This window comes from Sarcophilus harrisii, chromosome 5 (genome assembly GCF_902635505.1).
Source record: "Sarcophilus harrisii chromosome 5, mSarHar1.11, whole genome shotgun sequence".
In the NCBI taxonomy this organism is placed as follows: Eukaryota; Metazoa; Chordata; class Mammalia; order Dasyuromorphia; family Dasyuridae; genus Sarcophilus; species Sarcophilus harrisii.
The window spans coordinates 218,161,062-218,172,296 of NC_045430.1; the positions used below are offsets into that span (position 1 = coordinate 218,161,062).

At 31.4% G+C, this 11,235-nt stretch overlaps 1 long non-coding RNA gene across 1 annotated transcript in view; it reads right to left on the reverse strand.

Annotated features, from left to right (window-relative positions):
• The window catches only part of LOC116419440, a 64,924-nt gene extending 54,518 nt beyond the window's left edge, over window positions 1-10,406 (reverse strand). The window contains exons 1-2 of the long non-coding RNA XR_004229753.1: window positions 10,323-10,406; window positions 9,716-9,797 (exon numbers count right to left, since the gene is read on the reverse strand). This is a non-coding gene — a long non-coding RNA (uncharacterized LOC116419440). The remainder of the gene's footprint in view (window positions 1-9,715; window positions 9,798-10,322) is intronic.
• Window positions 10,407-11,235: the final 829 nt, after the last annotated feature.

Below are 11,235 nucleotides of genomic sequence, written 5' to 3' on the forward strand. Positions count from 1 at the left end.
CAGGGAATACACATTCCATGAGATTTTCTTGGGAAAGATACTGGAGTGGTTTGCCATTTCCTTTTCCACTGAATTAGATAAACAGAAATTAAGTACCTTACCCAGAATCACTGAAACTAGTGTGATAGGCTAGATTTGAACTCTGGTGTTCCTGATTCCAAGCGTAGGTCTCTATTCATTGAGCCATTTGCTTGCTTCAAGGAGAAATAAAACAAAACAAAAAAAATGTTAATAACAAAACAAATAATATCACTATAGTTCTGGGGAAGCATTACTTAATCAACATTATTTGATTGCTTACTATATGCCAGATACTCTACTAAGCATAGGTGTATAATGGTTAATGGGGAAAATATAGATAGATAGAAAGATAAATAGATAGATGGATGGAGAGATACATAGATATGTAGATAGATAAAGGGGAATTTAAAGAGGAAATTTCATATGATTCAAAAGCACGGCCCTCAAACACATGGCATAGCTATTCTAATTTTAAGGTACATTTAAAAAAACAGACAACTTACTGAATCTTCATATTCTGGCTTTATCATTTATTCATAAGTACTATGAATTATCTGTATGGCAGACAAAGTGATTTTCAAATATCCCCCTTGTACATACAGTCATTTTAAAGGCCAATACATGACAATATCTAGCTTACTTCAAAGAATGCTGGACTGGAATTCAAAAGGTAGCTTGGCAGTTCTGTTTTTGTCATTAACTCTCTGTACAACCTTGGGAAAAGAAGGTACTACATCTCTCTGAGCTTCTTCCTTTGTAAATTGTAAATTAAACAAAATCTTTGGCTCTTTCTAGATTTTTATTTCTCTTATCTTCCATTTCTTATTATATTTTCTACTTGTACTTTCCATCACTGTGGACAAATGAGAAAAGACTATAATATGATAGGATTTTTTTTTCATCTGTCTATTTACAAGTTGCCCCATTTATTAATTTTGTAGGCTCAGTTTATTGGGCATCAATAACAGAATATTACATATAATATATTATACATTAATTAATTAATAACATATAATATAACAGAAAATTTAGCAGAATAACAAAATAAAATGGGTGCTGAATTTAGATAGACAAGTTCGGTTTGAATTTTGCCTTTTTCACTTACTACTTATATGGCCACATCAGTTAGGTGGTGTAGTTGATAGAGAGTCACATTTAAAGTCAGAAAGGTTCATCTTTGTGAATTCAAATCCTACCTCACATACTTCCTAACTATTTGAGCCTGGGCAAGTCATTTAACTCTGGTTGCTTTGGTTTCTCATCTGTAAAATAAGTTTGAAAAGAAAATTTCAAACCATTCCAACATCTCTGCCAAGAAAATACCAAATGGAGTCACTAAGAGCTGATCATGACTTAAACAACTAATAGATAAGAACTTAGGGGAATATATTAAAGTCTCCTCTCTGGCCTTCAGTTTCCTCATTTGTAAAAAGGGATAGTTAGACTAGATAGTCTCCAATCTCTTTGCCAGCTCAAACTCTGTGAACCCATGAAGCTTGAATGAAATTTCTATTCATATGATACAGTTAGAAATAGCATCTGTACTTAAATGGCTTTGAAATCCTCAATGAGAGTGAAAATTCCAATTAATATTCCATGTGAGCCACCATCTTAAAAAAATTAATTTTACTTATATAAGCAGTATCTGCATATATTAAATGCGAAATTAAAAAAAAATAACTCACATTACCTAAGAGGCATTCCAGGGAGTATAGTACAAAATATGATAACAGTATTTACATACTAATTGCATTTTATTGCTCACATGTGGTGTGTGAACTCAGTAAATACTTGTTTAATTCTCAACATTCCACAGAGTACAGGGACAGAATTCTTTTTTGAAAAGTCAGAAATAGGACACAAGCAGTCTCCTGAGCTGTCTATATATATATATATATATATATATATATATATATATATATATAAAATATCTTCTCTGTCTCTGTCTCTCTGTCTGTCTCCTCTGTCTCTCTCTCTCTGCCTCTGTCTCCAATCTACATATATACTTATGTATCTATGGGTATGTATATACATACATCCACACACTCTTTCAAACACATCAATGAAATTATAGTATTTAACATTATTTAATATTGCTTATGGAATAGCTTCCTTATAAACTCATTAATTTAATTATGTCTTTAAAAAAAAAACAATTAGTATTAGGATTTTTCAGGGTTCTCTGAAACACATTTTCCTAACTGCAAATTTTCTGTCCTTTTAAGACTTCCTATTCACCCCAAGTATACAACTTGGTGGGAAGCAAATACTGGAATAGTGTATTCTCTAAGAGCAAAGTTCAAGAGAATTCCTCTTCTAAAGATCCCAACCACTCTTCTGGTGTTAATAGCACATCTTATTACAACTTATAACTATTATAGTCTGCAAAGGTTACAAAGGTTTTCATTAGGATCAGAATGTACTTTACATCACACCATGAAGATAGCCAATCAGTGAGATACCATGTATTAATTTTCAACCATTCTTCTATTACAAAAGATATCTCATAGAATCCCAAGTTTATCTCTATGGTTAACTGACAATTAGAATCATTGACCAGCAATGAATGATTAGTATTGATACTAAGTATCATAGAGATATGCCCAGAATTTTATACTTTAAAAGGACATTAGATATTATTCAAGCCAATTCTATTATTTTACATTTAGAAAGATTCAAGACCAGAGAAGATGATATGAGTAAGATGGCATAACTTATTGTTAACATTGCTCAAACTTGCATCCAAATTTCCTGACTTTACTGCAGGGTTCTAGATTTATGTCTCTGTGTGTAGAAAAAAGCTTGTGTGTGAGTGTATATATGTGTGTGTGTGTGTGTGGAGAGAAATAGTTATACATATACATTTATACATTTGCACATCTGTGTGTATGAGTGCATCTATATATTTACATATATATAGAAATATATATATATGTTCTTTTCACATGGTGATTTTTCCCATCATAAATAAATTTTGATGTATTAGAATTGGAATTAAAAATCAAGTGGGAATTTTAGGGGAAGTTTAGTGGAAGCTACAAAGGACACAAAAAGACGAACAGACAAAACAAAACAAAACAAAAAACATTGAGAAGCTTAGAAATGCAGAAAATATATGTATAATATATAATATCATTATATCTTATTTTTTGATATAATAATACAGATTTCTTCCCTGGTATGAAAGGAAGGCAAAAAATTTTGTGCATTGTGGGTATATGTGTGTGTGTGAGTGTGTGTGTGTGTGTGTGTGTGTACACATAGAAGAGCATCACAGTGTTTCGAGTGTTGGGCTTAAAACTAGGAAACCTTGAGTTTAAGTTTTGGTTGGAACCTTTCCTAGCTAGATGCACTTGGCTAACTTTCAACTTCCATTCATTTTACTTTCCTCAAAATGGAGATAATAATAGTTTTTGCCCCTCGGTGTTGTGAAGATGAACCAAGAAATTTCCAAAGTGCTTAAAGTACAGATTCTTCCATATAGTAGGTATGATGTAAATGTTTATTTCTTTGCTTTTTTCCTTTCTTTAAGAAACTATTAAAAAGAAAGCCAGATGTCATAGTAGATCTGCACAGGCTATGGAATCAGTAGGACCTAAGAGCAAATATAGCCTCAGACACTTAATACTTCCTAACTAACTGTGTGACTAGGCAAATCCCGTAACTCCAATTAAAAAAAAAAAGCCTATTAAGGAAACCTCTCCAGTATTATTCTGTTTTGTATAAATGATCAGGGATTGTTTTTTGCTTTTCTGTATATTTCTGGTGCATAGAACAGTGCCTAGCATGTGTTATGGAGACACTTATTACATGCTCATTGACTTGTTAACTGAAAGATTTATTAAGTGTTTACTATATTCAAGGAGGAAGCTAGGAAGCTGAAGGAGTGCTTAGCTTAGAGTCAGGAAGACCTGAATTCAAATCCAGTTTTAGACACTTTTTGCATGACCTTGCCCAAGTTGTTTAATCTCTGCTTGACTCAAAACACTGAAGAATGAAATGGCAAATGACTAGTATTTTTCTCAAGAAAACCCCATAGACAGTATGGTACATGGAGTCACAAAGAGTTGGATTAGACTGAACAATTGAATGACAATAAAACTGCATGTAAAGCATGAGCCTTGAACATATAAATAGAAAAGTAAAACAGTCTCTGCCTTCTTAATGTTATCCTATTGCAATTAGAATGACAAAATTCATTTGTGACCAAGAAGATAAATTTACATTATGATGACTTTTTCTCTAGGAAATGAGAGAACAACTAGGCTTCATAAAATGTAAAGGTTTGAAGACTTTGAGTAATTATTATTATTATTATTGTTGTTGTTGTTTTTAATTCTGGAAATTACACACACACACACACACACACACACACACACACATACACACACACACACACAAGTTTTCTCCATAAAACATTCTTATTGTAGCAATTTTTGGATGCTTTCTCTTTCTAAGTTTATTTCTCAAAGAATGGCAATACATTTAATATAATACAACAAGCTTTGTCTAATGGAAAACACATTCTGTGCCAAACTATGATTTTTTATGTGGATGTGGATAAAAGCTATTAAGTCATCATGTGTATCTCCTGAATGGTACAGAATTGTTCCCAAGTATATGTCTTGCCAGTTTTTTCGTTCAGTAATTTTTCTAATGCTTTAGTAACAGATAAGTCATTACTCTGGAGAAATGATTTCAACTCAAAATACTGAATTTTTTCTATTGACTCCTTCCTAATCTTAGCATTTTATTTTAGGGACCAGTCATTCACTATGGAATTTTAGAAAGAAAAGAGAACATCCACTTTATCTTATACAGGTAAGAATTAAAAGAATAAAGTTGGGAGGGAAGATAGAGAACTTTTACTTCAACTTTCACATTTTATAAAATCAAAAGTGGCATGTCCCTGTTCCCAAGCCTATGTGGTATTTTTTTTCCCAATATTGTAATATCTTGAAATTTCACTAGTCAGGATAATATGCAATGATTATTATCAACATTCCCTTCAAAACTTGGTTTATGGTTTTTAGAAATGGTTGTGTCTGGGGGGGAAAAAAGTTGTGGGTTTTTTTTTTTTTTTAATAGATAAATAGCTTGGTGATAATCCTCTCTGAATATACCTGGACTAAATCTTAAGTGATATATCAGTTTCTCAGAGTCCACATTTTAAAGTTTTATTAGCTTAATAAAAATGGATAGACATTGTACTCTGATATTTGGCAATAAGGAATACCGATGTACCTTCACCCTCAAATGTTCTATTTCCTAGATGGAGGATCTAATAAATGCTCTATACTATATATTCATTAGCCATTTTTCTCAGTTCTACTATATTTTGTTTTTATTTTGGTCATTTCCAAACCTAAAAGAGTAAGCCTATCACCATCTCTATTCATATTTCTATTCTATCTACATGTAATTGATAGTTATATCAGATTTGTAGATTTACATCTTTCTATAATCTATTGGAATCAAAATATAAATGATTATGAACACATAAAGAAATTTCAAAGTTATTAAATGAGGAGGTAAAACAGTTGAGGGTGATGGCAAGATCAAGGTTTGTCCTAACCCTTGTGAAAGTAAAATAGAAAAGAGTAACAAGTCAAAAGAGAAGAGTATTTTCAGGAACTAATAAATTGGGCCATTTGAAGGAACTTTTAACATATTTACTGAAGTTCTCTAAAATAAGAGTGGGAGCTTGGGTAGCAAAGAAGATTGCAATTAAGCTGAATAGAATTAGAAATGAGGAAGATTATTTTAGCAATCTGTAGTGAAAGGACACCAAGATCTGTATTTTTGCCAGATATGATTTTGGTGCCTCTTTCCTTCCTCATTACCTTCTTCTTTTATTTCTTATATACTCCTATATGCCCCATCTGTAATATACTAGTATTCATTGTTTAGCAAAATACTTACATTCCTATAAAGCTGAATAATTCTAGACAAATCTTAATTTCTCATTTATATTGGACTATTGCCCTTCTTCAAATGTGTTGCTCAGAACAGAACATAGTTCTCCCAATATGCTTATTCCCAATGAAGTTTAATATGATTATAAGTTCTCTTGTTCTGAAAACTATGTCTCTATCATATTCCACTGGAATTATAATCCCCTCAAAGTTCCAGAGTTTTTCTCAAATTACTATTTATTCCTACCCCATTTTGTACTTGTAAAATTTTTTGTTGTTGTTTTTACCCTCATCATATTAAATTCCATCTTATGATATTCAAACTAAGGTTTTGAGTGGGACAATATCTGGATCTGGACTCTCCCAAAATATTGGGCCTTTTCACAACTTTTGCATCATACATAAATTTTTGTAAATATTACGTCTGTGGTGTTGTTCAAGTCTTGGTGAAAACAATAGGAATGAATTCTCAGTCATATATAAATGCCAGAGGCATGCTGTTAAAGACTCTATTCCAAGGTAAGACTGGAAAAGATTAATTATTACTCTTTGCAAATGCATTTAAATGATTCCCATATTAAGTTGTGTGTGTGTATGTGGAGATATAGATATAATGTGTAACCCACAACTCTTTATGTGAAAGAGAGAGAGAGAGTTTTACAGATTTTACGAAATATTTTAATGAAATTTAAGTATAAAATTCCCCAATCACGTAATCTATTAATAATCAAAATAATGATTACATTAAATCTTTGATGTAAACATGAGAAAATGAAGCTCTGCTGGCTCCTTAATTCAATACATCTCTTTATATTCTAATTTTGTCAGGAGTAAAAGTTAGACTCACCAACTTATAGTTTACAAACTCCATTTTCCTGTTTTTTTTTTTCATTTTTATTTTTAATTAAACATTTGTGCTAGTTCTATAGTACCTATTTAAAGTTGTTGTTTCACAATTTAACAGGATCATGATAATTATATTTACCATGTGGTATAGATAATAATAATAGTAATCAGCTAATATTTATATAGCACTTACTATGGCCAGGCATTGTGGTAAATATTTTACAATTGTTATCTCATTTAATCTCCACAATAACCCTTGAAGGTAGGTCTTATCATTATCTCCAACTTAAAGATTTAAAAAATGAGGCAAATAGAAGTTAAATGACTTGTTCAGAGTCCCATAGCTAATAAATGAAGGGGCCAGATTTGGCCTCAGATCTTTGTAACCTGAGTCTCAGTCCATTATACCGGATACACCTCACTACCTTAAATTAAAAGGCCTTAAAAGCTTTAGTTTCCATCTCTTATTTTCCTGCCCCACTATCTCTGCTGACTTTGTCTCCCATATAGAATTGCCATGCTGACATCTTCAACTGGATGTCCAGTAGACAAGTTAAACTCAAACATCCCAAACATAATTCATTATTTATCTTTCTAAACTTTACCCTTCCTATTTTAATATAAATTATATATATAACATATATAATTATATGTATATAATATAAAATATATTTAATGTAAAGAATAACATGATCCTGCCAGTTCCTCCTCACCATCTCTCTCTCACTATATCCAAGTTATTAACAGAGCCTGTTGATTATATCTTTGTAACATGTCTTGAATACATTGCTATGATTCTGTTGCACATCCTCATAGCCTTTTGCCTGAACTATTGCAAGAGATAGCCTCCCTCATATGTCTCTTTATTCTAATTCATCTTCTATTCAGGCAAAAAGCTATTCAGCCACTAAGGTGATTTTCCTAAAATATAGGTATGATCATGTCGCCAATCTACTCAGTAAAATTCATTGGCTTCCTATTGCCACTAGGCAAAAATAAAAAATGTTTTGTCTGGCATTCAAATCCTTTAAATCTGGTCATCTCCTACCTTTCCAGTTTTTTTTTTTAAACACATTATTCCCTAAACCACCTGGTTATTTTCAGAACAAGGTTTCCCACTGGGATTCTCAGTTACCAAGGGTTACATCTCTTGGTTCAAGGCATTTTTTCACTGTCTCTTTACGTGAAACATTTTCCCTCATTTGCTCCATCTACTGATCTCTTTGACTTCCTTTAAGTCAGAATTAAGTTTGCTTTATACAGGAAGCCTTCCCTAACTTTATTAATTCTAGTACCTTCCCTTTTCTAATCATTTCCCTTTTAATCATATATAGATTGAATTATATATGTGTGTATATGTGTTTATTATTTGTCATCTCCATTAAGTAGCAAACTTCTTAAGAACAGACTATATTTTGCTTCTTTTTGAATCCCCAGTGTTTAGTACAGTATCTGGCACATAGTAGGTACTAAATAAATGCATATTCATTGATTGATTTTGTTGTTGTCTAAAGAGGATTCTACTTTACAGAGAAAAATAGAAGCATAAAGACTGAGTGGTTCTGTTCGCTTCTGTTATCTTTTAGATTCCCTTCTATCCTACCATAATCTCTTTCCTTCTTTGTTTCTTCAGTGATCTGAATAAAGCTAAAATATCCATTTTATTATTTTTTCCCCTACATTAGCTTTAGCTCATATTGAGTTTTACTGTCCCTTCTTGGAAGAAGGTGTTTTTTGGTTTGGTTTGGTTTTCTTTGTTTTTTTCCCAATCTAATCTGGTTATCAAGTTCTCTGTGGATCTACATTGTACTTTTTTTTTTTTTAAAGAAAAGATCACTCTTTAAATTTTCAGAAATTCCAAGATATAGTTTTAAAGAGTTTGATTTTTTTGTCATATTTTAGTATTGAATTTCTGTCTTTCCTCACATTCATGAATGTTATCATGTAGATTTTGTCTTTGCTTTATTCTGCCTTTGTAACTGGTGGTTTGGACATTCTTTTGAATTTAAACTTCAATAAGAAATTAATGGATTGATTCTCTATTATTATGTTCCAGATCAATAATGAGGAGAAAATTCAGGTCAGATATCAAAGTTCTAGTTTTAGAGAAAACATCATCCTACTAACGAACCTACTACTCATTATCTTTTGAACTCTTCCTCATTACATATTCTCTATATTAATCACCAAGTTCCTAGTGCCTAATATCATACTCTGTAATTTACTGAATGTTTGCTGAATTGAATTTCAAGTAAATATTATTTAACATTGATCAATTTTTCTGTCTCTTTAGCCAAACATCAAGTCTTAAAATTCCATAGATCATATTTAAGCTAACAAAAAAGGAATCAAGTTTACTAATGTGAAGCTTCAAGAATTCAGAAATATATTAGTGGGGCCTTTTTGTTTATTTTATAAATTCCATATCCGTTACTGTAATTTATCCAGTATGATGATAATGTTTAACCAGAGTTCTTCTATATTAGATCAAACTTTTCCTCACTCATATTTTCCATAATTCTTTTCATGTGGATACACACACATACACATACACACAAACATATATGTGTGTTATCTATATTCTGGCATAAAGAATAATCTATGAACATATGGCTTGGAGATAGGTGTTTATTTTGCATCTTCTGGGGAAATAAAAATCATATATAGCTTGCTAATATTAAAAGAAAGAAAGAAAGAAACCATCTACAGTATTGCCTAGGGAAAGAAGAATTTATTTTTAATTAACATTAGCAACTGAGTAATGGCATTTGAAAGGCTTCCTGGTGAAGTTGCTAGAGCACTTGATTTGGAATCATGTAGAAAGACCTGGGTTCAAATCCATCCATATGAACACTGTGAATCTGAGTAGCTCACTTTACAGCTCTGGGACTCAATTACCTCAGCTTTAAAATGAAGGAATTGAACCTAATTACCTCTCCACCTCTTTTCCACCTTCACATCTATGACATGGTGATTTCAGTATTGTCAAGGAGATATAGCACTTGTAGCTGTACCCTGTAAAGTAAAAAGGAAAAAAAAAAATCAGTGATGATGTCTATAATCAATCTTTTGCTCTGAAAAGGATTAAGGAAAAATCAATCATTAGACAATAATTGAAAAAGCTGAATGATAAATATTTTCTCTAAAAGAAACATGTCATGTACTTTTGTTCTCATTCACTCAATTCATGAAAATTCTGTCCCAAAGCTTGGACATAGAACCTAAGTTCTCCAGGTCCATACCAGTAGAACATAAAAGCCCCAGCTATATCAAAGTTGATAAAGCTTAAAAATACAATCCGGGAGTTGTTAATTTGTTCTCTTTTGTTTTCTTTTTTCTTTCTCTTCTTCTCTGCTTTCTGTCTAACATAGTACCTATTTTATGATTACTAAATGGTCTATATAAGTTTGTTGAATTGAATTGAGTCTAAGGGACTATTTAGTAAAATTTGAAGGAGCTATCAGTAAAAGATGATGATGAAGTGAATATTGTATTACCAATATTTTTCTCTAACTTTTGTATATGTACATATATACTCACAGAAATCAATGAAAATCAGAATTGTATTATGTCAAATAATGTAAGTTCCCTCAAGGCAGGAACTATTTCATTTCTTCACATTAGTATTTGGTTGGAAAGACTATATTAGGTAGATAAAATAATGTTTATGAAGTCAATAAATTCCTTGGCAAAATTCTAGAATCTATTTTTAAAGATATGGTTATTAGAAATCTAGAAAGAAAGCAGTGATTTCATGGAGTCAGCATATTGAACAAGTATAAGGTATGACTGATTTGCCTCATTTCACTATTTTTTTTTTTTTGGTAAGGTGACTAATATTAGACAAGAACAATAATTTGAATACAATTCACCTAGGTTTTTGCCAAACATTCCACAAAAGTTCATGTTATTTTTATGGGGGGGGGGAATGGAAAGATATACAATAGTCAATAGTACTATTATCTGTATTTTCAACTGGTTAAATGGGTATAACTAAAGAGCACTATATTATGATTTAGTGTCATCATGAAACGAGTTCACCACTAGAATTTACCAGGGAAGAATGTTTGTATCAGATTTCTTTACAGAAGAAACTATAATTTCAAAGAAACCTTTGAATTAAAGGCCTAAATATAATCCTTGTCAAATATATAGAAACTGGAAAACTTACATAAGAGTTGGTAGAGTGACCATTAAAAAAGCTCTTGACAAACTATATTGTTCTAAATAAGGATAAATATTTAACGACAAAAAATATAGTCTTATATTTGTGCCCCCCCAAAAAAAACTCAGCAAAGTCAATTAACACATAGAAAAAAAGTGAAGTTTTAGGCAATCTACCACACCCACTGAACTGTACCTCTTCAAAGGGGATGGGTGGGAAGTATTTTGTTTAATATCTCTTTTTGGGGAGGAGTTAAAGTTTAGTCATTATAATTTCACAGCATTCAAT